This window comes from Desmodus rotundus, chromosome 7 (assembly GCF_022682495.2).
Source record: "Desmodus rotundus isolate HL8 chromosome 7, HLdesRot8A.1, whole genome shotgun sequence".
Classification (NCBI taxonomy): Eukaryota; Metazoa; Chordata; class Mammalia; order Chiroptera; family Phyllostomidae; genus Desmodus; species Desmodus rotundus.
Genome location: NC_071393.1, coordinates 26,299,103 through 26,314,320, shown reverse-complemented (window position 1 = coordinate 26,314,320; position 15,218 = coordinate 26,299,103).

The following is a 15,218-nucleotide window of genomic DNA, read 5'->3' as shown; positions in this document are numbered from 1 at the left end:
AACAGTGAAGGGAAGGAAACCTGGACTCAAATCAACAGTTTGAACCAGAAAGAAGAAATAAACACTCAACCAGAACAGCATAAAGAAACAATAATTCAAAAAAAAAAAAATGAGGAGAGGCTTAAGAACCTCCAGGACAACTTTAAGTGTTCCAAAATCCAAATCATAGGGGTACCAGAAGGAGAATAAGAAGAGCAAGAAATTGAAAACTTATTTGAAAAAATAATGAAGATAAACACTCCCAATCTGGCAAAGGAAATATACTTCCAGGAAGTCCAGGAAGCTCAAAGAATCCCAAAGATATAGGACCCAAGGAGGAACACACCAAGACACATCATAATTAAATTACCCAAAATTAAAGATAAGGAGAGAGTCTTAAAAGCAGCTAGAGAAAAGAAGAAAGTCCCACAAGGGAGTTCCCATAGGACTATCAGCTGATTCTCAAAAGAAACCTTGCAAGTAAGAAGGGGCTGGAAAGAAGTATTCTCACTCATGAAAGGCAAGGACCTACATCCAAGATTACTCTATCCAGCAAAGCTATCATTTAGAATGGAAGGGCAGATAAAGTGCTTCCCAGATAAGGTCAAATTAAAGGAGTTCATCATCACCAAGCCCTTATTATATGAAATGTTTTAAGGGATTTATCTAAGACAAAAAAAGATCAAAACTATGAACAATAAAATGACAGCAAACTCACAAGAATCAAAAACTGAACCTAAAAAACAAAAACAAAACAAACTAAGCAAACAACTAGAACAGGAAGAGAATCACAGAAATGGAGATCACATGGAGGTTTATCAGTGGAGAGGGGGTGGGAGAAGAATAGGGGAGAAGGTACAGGGGATGAGAAGCTTAATTGGTAGGTAAAAAATAGACAGGGGGAGGTTAAGAATAGTATAGGAAATGGAGAAGCCAAAGAACTTATATGTACAACCCAGGGACATGAACTAAGGTGGAGGAATGATGGTGGGGGTGGGGTGAAGTGTGGAGGGGGATAAAGGGGAGAAAAAGTGGGACAACTATAATAGTATAATCAATAAAATATACTTAAAAAAGGAAAATGAATCATGATTTTCACACTGAGTTTAGCAATTGGAGGCTAAATCCCTGACGGGCTGGTCATCCTTTTGGCCAACACTGTGGAAAGGGGGAGGAACTGAAACAGGGGGGAAAAGAGTAAAGAGATGGGAGGAGAGATTTCTAACAGAACCCCTGGATTCAGCCATGCCTGATATGTGCTCAGGAGAAAAACAAAATCAAAGGGATAAGAAAAGGCTTTACATTGCCAGAAGACTGAGGGGTGGTCAGGGATGGCCTCTCTGACAAGGTGACTTTGGACGTCTTTCTCATCTTATCACCTTGAAAACTCTCTACTCGGCCTGGCTGGTCTACACCGAAGGATGCAGAGGAGTGAGCAATGTGGTATCCAGGAAAGGAGAGAGAGGGAAGAGAAAGAGCAAAAGCCTTGGCCGGGGTGTGCTGGCATGTTGGAGGGGCAGCAAGAAAGCCAGCGTGGCTGCAGACAAGTGAACACGAGGGAGAGTGATAGGCTAAGGGGTCAGGTCATGTAAAGCTTTGTTGTCCCTTGAAGGGAGCTTGGCTTCTACTCTCAGAATGAATGGCAGCCATTAGGGAGTTCTGAGTTAGGAATGACATGATGTAAGTGATGTTTAAAAGGGTCAGTCTAGTCACCCCGTGTCTGAGAATAGACGGAAGCACAAGGGTAGCAAACAAGGAGACAAGTTAGAGGGCAATCCACATGGCCTTCTTGCTGCAGCCAACATGATTTGAGACTCTGTCCTCAGACCAGGCACCAGGTAGTTAGAAACAAGGGTCTGGCGTAAGATGGTGGCTAAGTAAGGGGGTGGAAGAGAGGGCTGAGCAGGCACAATCACAAAGGAGCAGGCATGCAGAAAAGGCAGGACAAAGGGTTAGCAAGCTCAGGGCTGGACCAAGCAGGAGGGGAGCACAGGAACCAGCAGCTGTCACATTTCCATTGGCAGGACAGGCACTGGGGCTCCCTTGCCTGTGCAGAAGCTGTAGCAGGGGGGCACCTGGTGGAGATGAGGCCTGGCCCAGGACAAGCAGCCAAGCTGACCTGGCACTCAGCTGAGGACTGCAGCAGCCTTGTCCTCTGGCTGCTCCTGAGCTGTTAGGGGGGAGGCTCCAGGGCCATGGGCACAAGGCCATACAGAGTTTGTAAAAGACTTCTAGAGAACAGCCATGCTCGTGCTCCCCCTCCCCACTTGCTGGGCTCTGTCTGCAGGCTGGGGACAGTCTGGTCCTCTCAATAGTCATGACCCAGTGACTCTCTCCTGCAACCTGAAGCCAGCCTCTTCCTCCCTCTCCTACTATCCTTCCAACCTTTTTCTGGCTCTCCTTCCCCCAGGGAGTGTTGAAAATCAGACTGAGCTCAGATGTGCATTTGAAGGGGACCTTGGCTGCTGAGGGGGCTGGAAGGGCAGAGCTGAGTGTAAATTCCAGCTGTAAATATGAAGCCACAGTTGGTTCTATAGCTAGGGGCACCTCCACCCAGGTCAGGATGCTTCCCCTACACAGAGAAAAAAGTCAGAAATTGATCTTACTCTTAGCATTTACCAGGCATCCTCTGAGGAGGCCACTTCATCAGCCACAGGGTTTGTCTCTGCAAAAAGCAATATCTTGCTCTGTCTCCTCCCTCCCATCCTGAGAAGGCTTGGCTGCTGCTCCTAACTCCGTCTCAGTCTCCTGGCTCTAGCTTTGAATTTGCAAATCTTGTTCTATCTTAGTTCAGCTTTTTGTGCATCTGGGCCCCAGTCCCGTCACAGTGCTTGGCATACGGTGGGTGCTCAGTAAATATCTGTTGGATGTTGTTGAATGAATGACTGATTGCTCCTGACTGCCAGCCACCTTGTTCTTTGTCACCACCTCACAGCTGCGACTTGTCCTCAGAAGAAGCCAAATCATAGTCCAGGGAGGCACGTAAAAGAAGGTCTTGTCTTCCAAACCTTTCCTCACTCCCTAGGGGAGGAAATTTGACCAATGCCTCTGCTTTCTACCCCACTTGGGAAGTATAGATTTACACCTGTCTTTTTCATCAAATGAAAAATATCCAAGGGTGGGGAAAAGTAGGTTTACAGTTGTGAGTACACGAAACACAGAGTTACCCTTGTATTATTATGTATTTATTTGTATTTTTCCATATGGACAACTGTAAACCCACTTTTGCCCACCCCTGCATATTAAGCACCTTCTATTTCAAAGACTGTGCTGACTGCTATGGGCGTCCAAGAGTGTGCCACACCCTTGAACCCTAAAACTCAGGGCCTGCCCAAGGCTTGCCAGGCTGCCAGGGACGGGGTGGGGGCTTCCAGTTTCTGTTTTGCCAATAACTTTGCTTCTGTGACTGCAGGCAAGTTACTCATGTTTTGAAACCTTGGTTTTCTCATCTTCAAAATGAGAGTGTGGGGAGAGATGATGTGCAGGCCTGTTTCAATGAGGACATCTTATAACTTAAAGTGAAGTAAATCCTGAGGCAGGGACGCAGAGTCATCACAGAGCCAATGACAGGCGGGGGGTGGGCAGGGGGTGAAGAGCAGAGCCCTGATCCGGGACACTTGGCTCCAGTCTGGGCCCTGCCACTAACTGTGGGACTTTTGATGTTTCACTTAAGCTTTCAGATCTTCCGTTTTTCCCTTTGTTAAAGGAGAGTAATAATAGTACCGCTCTCACCGGGCTGTTAATAGAACTGAATTACTTAACGTATATTAATTTGGCAAGGTATCTAACTGTAGCAGAGCCTCCACACATTGGCACGTGCAGGGACCAAAGCAGTCGTCTGGGATGGTGCTGTCTGAAGGAACTTCCTGTGGTGACCGCAAAGGTTGCATATCTGGGCTGCCTGGTAGTGAGGCCACTACCCACATGTGGCTATGGAGCAATAGGAATGCAGCTAAGGTGACTGAAGCACTACATTTTTAATTTTACTTAATTTTAATTGCTTGAAATGTAAATAGCCATACCATTTAAATTGTATCTACCTAGTAGCTCATGCATCAGACAGAGCAGGTCTAGACATTAAGAGCTACCAGAATTTTAAAAAGAGCAGAAGGTATGGCACATCCAGACAATGGACTGTTACTCAGTACTAAACAGAAACGACCCATCGGGTCATGAAAAGACATAGAGGAACCTTAATGCATATTGCAAAGTGAGAGAAGCCCATTTGAAAAGGCTACAGACTGTGTGACTCCAACTATGACATTCTGGAAAAGGCAAAACTGTGGAGACAGTAAAAAGGCCAGTGGTTTCAAGGGGTGGGAAGGGAGGGGTGGGTCACAGAGGATTTTCAGGGCAGTGAAACTACTTTGTATGACACTATAATGGTAGATAGGTTATTATATATTTGTCCAACAAAATGAACAACACTAAGAGTGAGTCCTAACATGTAAAAGCCATGGATATGGGTGATAACAATGTGTTATTGAAGGTTCTTCAACCGTAACCAATGTACCCTCTGGTGAGGATGTCAATAGCAGGGGAGGCTGTGAGTATAGGAAGGCAGGGAGGATATGGGGACTCTCTGTAAAACTGCTCTAAAATATAGTCATTTAAAAAAATGAGCAACAAGGTACATCCATAAAAGAAGTGGGATTTGAGGTTCTCAAGAATGAGCTGGGCATAAATAGCAGGGGCTGTGTTTGGAAAGCCCAGCAGTGTGTCGGAAGAGAGGGTTTTATGGGAGAGAAGTTGGAGATGGACTGCAAAGCCCCTGGGGGAGGCTGAGAATTCCAGATTAAAGACCCTAAAATGTATTCAGCAACCAATTGAGTCCCTGAAGTCCCTTCCATATAATGCTAGGAGATACCCAAAAGTGTTCTAGAAATATTAATATCCTAAATGAGCTTGCTATTTGGGACTTTAAGATTTTTAAATGTCAGGTCCATGTCTTGAAGTGAAATCATGTGAGATTCCTGCTATCACATCAGAAACTATAAAGTGCTTAAAACAATTTAAATCAAACAAATAGATAGCTTAGCTCAAGATCATGTGGCTTTACAAGAATCTTCCATTACCAATGTAATATGTCCCATATTGTCCAGAAAATTATAGGCTTTTAGGGGCTTGTGCTTGATGGATTTGTCTAAAAGTGTTTAAAAGGAAGTGCACAATGTAGACCCCATCAGACTGGGGACTGGGCATTCAGATTGCTTAAGTATCAAGGGAAGATTTTCATTTGTGCTCTCCTACAGTGCACCATCTTCAAAGGTCCCCAGATTTATTATTTCATCAACAAACCAGAGAGGGGAGTTTGTATGAGATCAAACAAGCACGAGCACTGTGGGAAGGCCGGCAGGTGATAGTGTATAAATTGCCCGATGGAAAATGTCAGAGTTGACATCAGAGCGGTGGGAGGGTGGAGAGCAACAGAACTGAGAACAAATGGCCATGCCTTTCTGGGAGCCAATTCCTTGCACAGTCCAGCTAATGCACTGCAAGCAACTGGGGGCTCAGAAATCCACTGAGAATCCACTGGAACCCATTACCGTATTTTTCTGACTATAAGACGCACTTCCCCCCCAAAATTAGGGAGGAAAATGGGGGTGTGCCTTATAGTCCGAATGTAGCTTATAGTCCTGGCTCTTATAGTCCTGACTTGCTGGGGTGGGGTGGGCGGCCTTGAAGCGGGGTCACAGGAAGCAGGAGCAAGGTTGCTCCTGCAGGAAGCCAGCGGCAGCAGGAATGGTGCAATGCTGCGGGCCCTGGGCTGGGAGGAGGGGGTGTCCCGGCAGCGGTGCGAAGCAAGGGAGGCGGGAGCAGAGTCCCCGCTGCGTATACTTTAGTGCTAGGGAGGAGGGTACAGGCAGTGCGTTAGGAGAAGAAAGCCTGCCGCGCCCACACGTGCCTCCATCACGTGACTGGTGTGTTCCCCCATTAACATTAGCATAGGCAAATTCCACTGCAGGGTCACCGGTCAATGTGGCCCTGCAGCTGTTGCAAAACTACAACTCCCATCATGCTTGGGCAGGTTGGGATGATGGGAGCTGTCATTTGGCAACAGCTGCAAAGCCACACAGGTTGTGCAAAACTGCTGTGCCCATGCAAGAATGTTGCACAACCTGTGGCCCTCCAGCAGCAGATCCCCCCATAACAGTGTGAGCAGCAGATCTCCCCATAACAGTGTGTCACCCACGGATGTTCTCAGCTACAGCGCCCCCATGATTATGAAGGACACAGTGCTGATAGTTCTGTCATTACTGTATTTTGTTGTAGAAAGATCCGATACCGTAGTCTCCTGCTGAATCTACCATAATTGTGGAAAGATGTCAAAGCAGAAAAGGATTTCTGCTTTAAAGGATGTTATTAAATATTTTACCACATTTTTTGCTTCTAATTTTTTTTTCCTATTTTCCTCCTCTAAAACTTAGGTGCGTCTTATGGTCCAGTGCATCTTATAGTCCACAAATATGGTGATTCAAAATACATCCTGCATTTTAAAAAAACTTAAAAAGCATCTCTCATTTCTACACGTGTACTCATTTATGTCGTTAGGTCGCCTTCTGTCTCTCTCTCCCCCTCCGTCTCCCTTTCTCTCCACATCCCCCCTTACCCCCACATGCTCTACACCCGCCCTGCATGTACCCCTTTGTTTCTTCTGCATCTCATCCTTTACGTCCACCTGGCCAGCCTTTCTAGGGCAGTGTCTGGACAGTTAACTTCTTCCAAGGTAGAAAATTCATACATGTCGTCACTGTCAGAGCCTTGCAGGCTCAGAGACTCAGGCACAAGAAAGAGAGTTGATGTCTCTGCCTACCAACCTCGGTGCTCTTGAGTGGAAACTTTGTCCTGAACCAGTCTCTGGATATCTAAATGACAGAGCAACAAAGTTATGGAAGGTTTTGTTCAGATCTGAAAGATAGTGTGCTTTTGTACATCAGTTCACTCCCTCCTCCTGCCCCCACCCAATCTCTGGTCAAACACCATCTTTCTTGGCCAACCCACCTAAAATAACCACCATCCTGTGGGCAAATATCCCCTTGCCCTGCCTTTATTTCACAGCACCTTTTATTACTTGACAGCAGAATAAATATTTATTTCTTTGTAGATAGCCTGTCTCTTCTGATAAGATGGAAATTCCACCACATCTTAATCAACAGCACCATGAGGTAGGTGCTGCTCAGAACTGCATTCTCACATGGAGACACTGTAAGATTATAGGTCTAAGGGACTTCTCCAAGGTCATGCAACCACCAGTCACAGAGCACAGACTAAAACCCAAGTCTGTCCTCCAGCCCAGGGCAGGCATTTTTAGCTACAGCAGTAGGCTATGGATTTGAAAATCAGACATTTACATTCAATACAGTCATGCTTAAATGTGGCTTCAGAGCAAAAAAAAAATAAAATGGACTGAAAATATGCTCATTCCCAACTTACCTTCTCCACTCTCTTCTTTCCCAATGGGGGTACTAGAAAGCACCAACTAATCCTAAACTCCTATGAGACCACAGACCACCAGAATTTCTCAGAGTGCAAGTTTTTTGAGGACAGAAATGAATGGCTGGTACAGCATGGAGCTTAATCACCAATTTGGTTATTTTTATTCCCAAGTGTCTATAAAGTTCCTAGCCTCTCCAAAAATGTGTTGCTGATATGCTACCAGAGTCCAATAAATGTCTCTTTATTTTTCAAAATCAGACTTAATTTGCTGCAAGCTGCCAGCTATGAGTCTCAGTAATTTTCTGCATTCTCCCTTTTATCCTCCATGGAATCAAATGATGGTCCAATCTCTATTTTTCCTATTGCTTCAGCCATCTGTGGACACCACTGCCCAGCACTGGCCCTTGTCCTTGTCATCTGCCATCCATCTCTTGAGCATTCTGCTGTGGGCAGGCTTAACTATGTTGTTTTCTGCAGTCTGCTTGGAGAGCACAGGTCTCACACCTGGGGCGTGCTGGGGAATGGGCTCTCCTCTCGCCTCTCTCTGGGAAAGCGTCAGTTCTATCTCAGAATACACAGCCTTACCTCCGTAATACAAACACATCATCTATGACTTCCTCTCAGAGAGAATTCCACCTTCCTCCACAGCATTGGGTAAAATTCACCCTGCCCTTTCTCTCCTAGGGTGGGGTGGGAAAGGAGATACTAAATTCAGTTACTGTTGTTGTTGTTTTTTAATCCTCACCAGAGGATATGTTTTTATTGATTTTATAGAGAGAGTAAGGGAGAGACAGAGAGAGAAATATTGATGTGAAAGAAAAACATCAATCAGTTGTCTCCCATATTCTACCCAACCAGAGATTGAACCCTCAACCTAGGTATTTGCCTCAGCTGGGAATCAAACCCTGAACCTTTTGGTGTACAGGACGATGTTCCAACCAACTGAGCCACCCAGCCAGGGCCAGTTACTTGCTTGTTTGTTTTTTTTAACTAACTCAACTCCTTACCAATAGTCTGCATGCTGGGCCAATAGAGTCAGGCTTAAATGTGGCTTCAGAGCAAAAAAATAAAATGGCCTGATGTGAGGAAAAATAAAATTCGCAAAAATAAAATTTGCAGATGTGAGGAAACATGGGTGGGTGGGGTAAATAAATTAATAAATAAAGAGTTTCTGTGTAGAACACTCAGCTCAGCACAGGTTGAAATTTTACCATGTCCCATCTTGAAGGAAGACAACCTAAGTGGGTTTCTCTGTCTTTCTAGCTCTCAAACTGGAGAGTACGTTGCTAATGAAAGTCAGGTAGTAGACCCAGCTACAGAGCCCTTACTGCATAGAACGGACCATCTTGGTGTTGTCGAGGAGAAAAGTGGCTGACGAGGGCCATGAAGGCCACTTGGGATGGTCCAGACCCAATAGCAATGATTCTTAAACATTCTGAACCTGTAAAGTGCACTGTGAATGATGAACAATAAGCATATCAGAGGGGAATTTCCAGTCCACCAAAGGAAGAAGAAACTCCCTCGGCTTTGATCCTGACATTTGCTTTGTTTTCCAACTTCACTGCCTCTGGCTTTTAAACATTTGAGTGATGGAAGAGATTGAACATGGAGGGTTCAATCACTCAATACTGCATAGAGGAAGAATAAAAACTGACTGATCTACCCTCCCCCCTAAATGGTTTACTACCTTCTGAAGATCTGGTTGATAGGGTTTCTGATAGATTTTAAGGCTTGAATATTATCTAAGTTAGAGTGTCAAAAAGAGAAGGTGAATGATTGAGCTGAAACACCAGTGATTAATGGATACAGCCAGCCAGCCATCTTACAAACATTTATTGAGTATTTCTTCCATCTCCACTATGTGAGGCATTGTGCTAGTCACTGAGGATGAAATGACGACAAAGATATATTCCCTGCCCTTGAGATACTCATGAGCTAGTGACGGAGACAGAGAAATAACCAGGCAACTTCCATACGGTGTGATATACAGTATCATCATGGAGTGCATGGGACACTGTGGGATGCAAACAGAGTGGACAGTGGAGGAAGGAGTTAAGCAGGATTTCTAGAAAGAAGGGATCCTTGGGATACGTCTTCAAGGACAAGAAGTTAGTCAGCTGGATAAAAATGGGAAGGATAGTTCAGGCAAAATGTATAGTAGGTGCAAAGGTTTATAGAGGAATGAGAAAACCAATAGCATTTGGAGACTTTCCACTAGTTCTGTGTGATTGAAATATAAGCTTAGTGTGGGAGTGTCACAGAACAGGTCTAACTCATATTAAGAAAAGTCTTGTGAGTCATACCAAGGAATTTAAAATCTATCCTGAGGTTTGAGAAGGAGCATTGAAAGAGGAGAGGCATGGACAGATTTTTAATATTGCAATATCAGTTACACATAACTATAGAGGGTAGAGACCAAATACATGAGCAGAGTGAAGACTGAAGACAGGGAGACCTCTTTACGGACCACTAGAAAAATTCAGGCAAGAATAAATAAGGTCCTAAGTAGAAAAAAAATAGCAACGAATGTTAAAGATAAACATTTAGAAGTATTTTCATTTTGAAGTCCTTTGATTCCCATGGGTGGTTTCCTCAGCTGAGAATGAGCCACACAGCATATCACTAGTAATGGTAATTATACCATAATAACAGTATTACTGCAAGCATTAAAATAGTGAACTGATCTGGAAATCTAACCAATGCATGCAGTCTTTTTGATAACATGTCTAATATCAGGAGGAAGGGATATTCCTTTGCTTTTGCCTACAAAGTCCCCTACTTCAGTTCTATTCTAATTGAAATGGGAGCTGGTAGAGAAAGGTACTTCCTATCTAGTGAATTTGAGTCTGGCGAATTTATTGATACTGAGATATGATTTGGCTTAATATATTATTCCTTCTCTGTCCTTTTTCCTCTTCCACTGCCTAAGTTTCTCCCAGCAAACTAAGGTATAACTTAAGCTACAGGATAGAATCTTAATCGTGGAATCTCTGTGGTGGCTGAAGTTAGGAAGAGTAGAGAGAGAAAAGAAGGCTTCCAAGAAGTTTTTGCAACGTCACACTGAAGGTCAAGCTGGACCACAGAAGGCATTACTGTCAGGCCTCTCCAAGCTTCACCACACTCAGTGACTGTCCCTCTGTCAAGAGTGTGGAATAGACGCCATACCAGTGGGAGCCTCGTGTGACAAAGGGGCTCCAGGCCTTGCAGTCAGATAGATTTGGGACCTTGTTCCAGCCGGGTTTCTTGTCCATCAAATGAAGGGGGAAAGTCCTGTCTGTGGGTAGAATTACTCGAGATGACATGTGTGAGGCGCCAGCACAGTCTAGCTCAGGGCTTCTCAACCAGGGGGAGCTTTTTGTCCCCACAGGATATTTGGAGATGTTTGTAGACACTTTGAGGGAGCACAACTGGTGTGGGGGAGGGGCTACTGGCATCTAGTGGGTAGAGACCAGGGATGCTGCTAAACATGCTAAAATGCACAGGACAGCCTTCTACAGCATTACTGGACCAAAATGTTGATAGTGCCAGAGTTGAAAAACCCTTGACCAGCTCAATAAACATTCCTTTGAGCTCCTCTCTCTCACTATCCTATGACTCCTCCCCAACCCCAGTACAGATTAAAAGGAATTCCCCCAAGCAAAGATAACCATCCACAGGATGAAGCCTCTGGCTGCTGACTGCAGAGAGATTAACCCCTAATAATTCTCTCAGCTTCTTTCCCCTCATGATTAAAGTGACCTGTTTGTAAGAAGTTGGCTCACTCATGCTCCCAGGCTACTTTTCTCTATTATATCTTTGAGTGAATTTTATTCCCCACAAAATTAAGCAAGAAACCCTGACACCAGGCTGGCTCGCCCCTTCGCCTCCCTGTGCCTTTTTTGATCTGCCCCAGGCATTTCCTCCCTCCATTCTCTCACTTCCTCCCACCCCCAGCCCACAGATGACTGTTTACTGACCCACAGCAGGTGGTTGTTCTCAGGAAGTATTCCCAGGGACCTTTCAGGGGTGGCTTTTTCACATTTATAAACCAGCTGTATAAAGGGCTGCCCTGATTGAGAGTCAGCATTGCAGATTGAGCAGGCGCCCCTCCCAGTCCCTTCTCCCTCTCTGTGTACACAGGTGGTACCGGAAGCTCCGCACTGTCTGAGCAGGCATCGTCCAGGTGATGCTCACTCACATCCAGCCCAAACAGCTGCAAACCTGGGTGAGGGAACAAAGGAAACAGCCGTCTCCTGTTTTCATGATTCTGTCTCCACATATGTGCATGCATGTGTATATATGAACGTGTCATGTTACCCAAAAACACAGAGATCCATGCACATACAAAAGTAAAGAGAAAGATGTCTGAGCAAGATGCTTAGAAAAAATGTCAGTGCAAGGGAAGCCTGGCTTCAGGCTGTGGGGTTGCAAGGGCTGATTATTTGCTGATTCTGCCTGTGGACTTGACTTTGGGAGCTTGAAAAGCTGATTTCACTTCCCTCTGGGGCATTGGTCCCAATTGAGGCCCCTTCATCTCTCTTCTGTGCTGTCAGGGCTTAGCTCCCATTTCTAACCAGTCATAACCTATCCCTCAAAATAAAGCAAATGTGGTGAGGAACAAAAGGTGATGGGCACAGTCCCTAACTATTCTCAGATCAAGATTTTCCAAGTAAAGACCTCCCACCTACATGTCTAAGTGCCGGTGACAACGCAAGAGTTAAGGGAGAGAACAGGGACAATGTTGATGGAGCCAGGACAATTCTAATCCTGGATGGAAGTCTGCATATTCCTCCCTCTCCTTTCTCTGGACCTTGTTGCCCTTTTAGGGTGCAGAGGTAGTGGGGAAGCTTGTCTCTCTATCTCCTGAGTTCTAGAAGCTTGGCCTAATTAGGCTTCAGTGAAAAGAAGCACCTAGAAGGCTCAAATAAATAAAGTTTTATTCTGACCTTTTGCATCAGAAGTCACTTTGGTTAAAATATTACTTCCTCATCTTCCCTTTAACACAATATTTTAAGCTACCGGTATTTATTTTCAGTGCTGAAAGCCTTGTGGATACCAGCTAACCCACAAAGGGCCTCAAATTCGAGTCCACTCCCCCTCTGTCTTCCCTGAGATAGAAATCTAAGAAAGCAGGCAGGTTTCTCCTGAAAGCTGCTCTTCCACCTGAGGAATACCTCTCCAGTCCAGCAACCTTGACCTTGACCTTGCTTATGTGAGCCAAGTCCTCTCACAGAGTTGGGAATTCGAAGATGGCTGTCGTGGTGTAAGAAGCGAACTCAGAAAGTGCACCCACAGGGCACCAGCCCAGGGAGTCAGGAAAGGCTTTCTGGAGAAAGTGATGTCTGAGGAGAATAATTTTAGGGTTTGGTGGAAGTTATCCAGGTGCCAAGGTGACTGGTGGAGGAGATATGTTGCCTGAGAGAACCACACAACTGAAGGTGCTCAGATATGAAGCATCATGCTGATGTTTGTAAGCACTTAGCATGACTGGAATATAACTTCAGAGGCAGGTGGTGGGGAGGGCGGAGCCCAAAGAGATGGGTGGAGGGGGTGGAGATTACAGAGGACCCTACTAAGACATTTAGACCTGATCATACAGGGATGCAAAAGCCCCCTGAGTTTTAAATTCAGGAATAAAACAATTGAATGCACATTACAGCTAGATCATTCTGGCAGGTGGGATGGAGGGAACATTGTAGGGAAAAACATGAACATTGTTTTTTTTTAACGAGACTTTTGAAAGTCTCTCAAATTTATCGACAATACATGGGGCTAGAGCCTGTGAATCACAGTCTACAAACTTAGGCATGTAAGAAATACATTGTTTTGTAACTCACCTTAATTTCTCCTTTAAGCTCCTTCTGTGACCAGGTTGCTAGAAAACTTTAACTGTTGTCTTTTTGAGGGGGTTCCTTCCAACAGACTGTGACAAGGTGTGGGGAATGCTTCACCAATTCCAGGTAAGTGGACAGGCTATTTCTCCATGCTGGTTACTTCTGCTATTCATCGTCCTGGCCAGGGCTTGTGACCTATCTGTTTAGGAGGCAAAAGATGTGAAGACACACCGAGGGAAAATCACTGTTAATACAGAAAGTGACATCCTCCACCATAAAAATATTTTAAAATAAAAAATATATAATATCTGAAGAGGGGATACCAATACTTTATGTGTGATGTTATAAGACTCTGAACTAGGAGGTAGGTAGGAGGAAGAAAAGAAGGGGGTTCAAGAAAGTTGTAAGAAGTGAAGTAAAGAGGAGTCGGTGACTGATGAGAGGTGGAGGGGAAGGGAGAGGAGCTTGGGGCTCCCAGATCTGGCAAATGGCAATGGCACCAGCTGAGCAAGAAATGACCACAGGAGCAGGGTTACCAGGTGCAGGGCTATGGGAGAGAGGTCTCCCAGGAGCAGTTGAGTTCAAGGGGCCCAGAAGTCTCTGTGAAGGTGGTTCCCCCAAACCTGCTCAGTGGCAGAAATCCTGAAGCTGATGTCCCCTTGGGGACTCCACCTCCTAGGCCCAGAAGGACCCCAACTCCCACTTTCAGGATGTGCCTTTTTCTTCTAGATTTTTCCACATCAGTTTTTCCCAAATTTGTGTTTATTCTTCTACACTGACTCAATTGCACTACTTTGTTAAATGTTGTATGAACATGTCTAGACCTTTTTCTATGCATAAAGACTATTCTCCTTTAGCCTATGGGCTTCATAACTACAGCTTCTTTGTCCCCTGGACACTGGAGGAGCCTTGCTAGTGTAGGAGACTCAGGGTAGGGCGGGGAGTGGGGCAAAGAGCTGGGTGTAATGCTGGTTGTGTTAGCACCAGCTATATGATCTTAAGCAAGTCACAGCTTTCTTAGTATCAGCTCTCTCATTTGTAAACTGAGGACCGTGATACATATTCCAACCAACTCCCACAGGTCTTATGGTGCTCAAATGACATAATGTATGGGACAGTATTCTTTACGTGGACTACATCGTTCAAATGTAACTTACTGTCACCTTTATATCACACCTGTGTGCTGATCTCTGTCCTGCTCCCATCGTTCTTTTACTTAACAAACCCTCATCTGTCAATCTAAGCCTAGAAAACCATCTCAGGAAAGGGAGGTGATGTGTGGGAAAGGTTGGGGCTACAAGGAAGCAGTGGAAGCAAAGGGACAGGACACCGTGCTCAGGAATCGTGCTGTGGATGCCCGGATCAGAGCCAGCATCGGAACCCACAGCCAGAGGCCCCAGGCTCTGTGCTGAGCCCGCTGCAGAATGAATGTGCTTTTTTCCTTCCTCACTCATGGCAACCTGGTAGAAATGATACCTGCTTATTCCTATTCAAGCCCAACAAAATACAGCTTTCATCACTTTATAGTGTACATGTACAGCCCATGCAGAGGCACAAAAATCAATGGCCATTGATTCCCAAGCTAGAAATTCATAAACTTCTTTAAGGTCATGGATTGATTTTTTACTTTCAGTGAAAAAAAAGAGAGAGAGAGAGAGAGAGACTCCAGACCTTCCCTTCATTTCTGCTACCTTTCTCTCCTACAGGGGCACACACTCTTGCACACATGCTCCCCTCACCTGCATGTGTCCTGTCCTCCCTTCCCCGGTACCAGCAGGAGGGAGAAGCACTTAGATACAGCGAGAGGGGGAGAGAGAGACTTAAACACTCCTTCCGCTACATCAAAGGCGCCGTGCAAGACCTAATCCCAGGATTAATCTAATAATGGAACAAGTGGATTTGAAGGATGACACCACAAAAAGCAGCACACAGGTTGAAACAGACTCATTAGCATTTGCCAAATCACAGCTGGGGGGCCGGGGGGGGGGT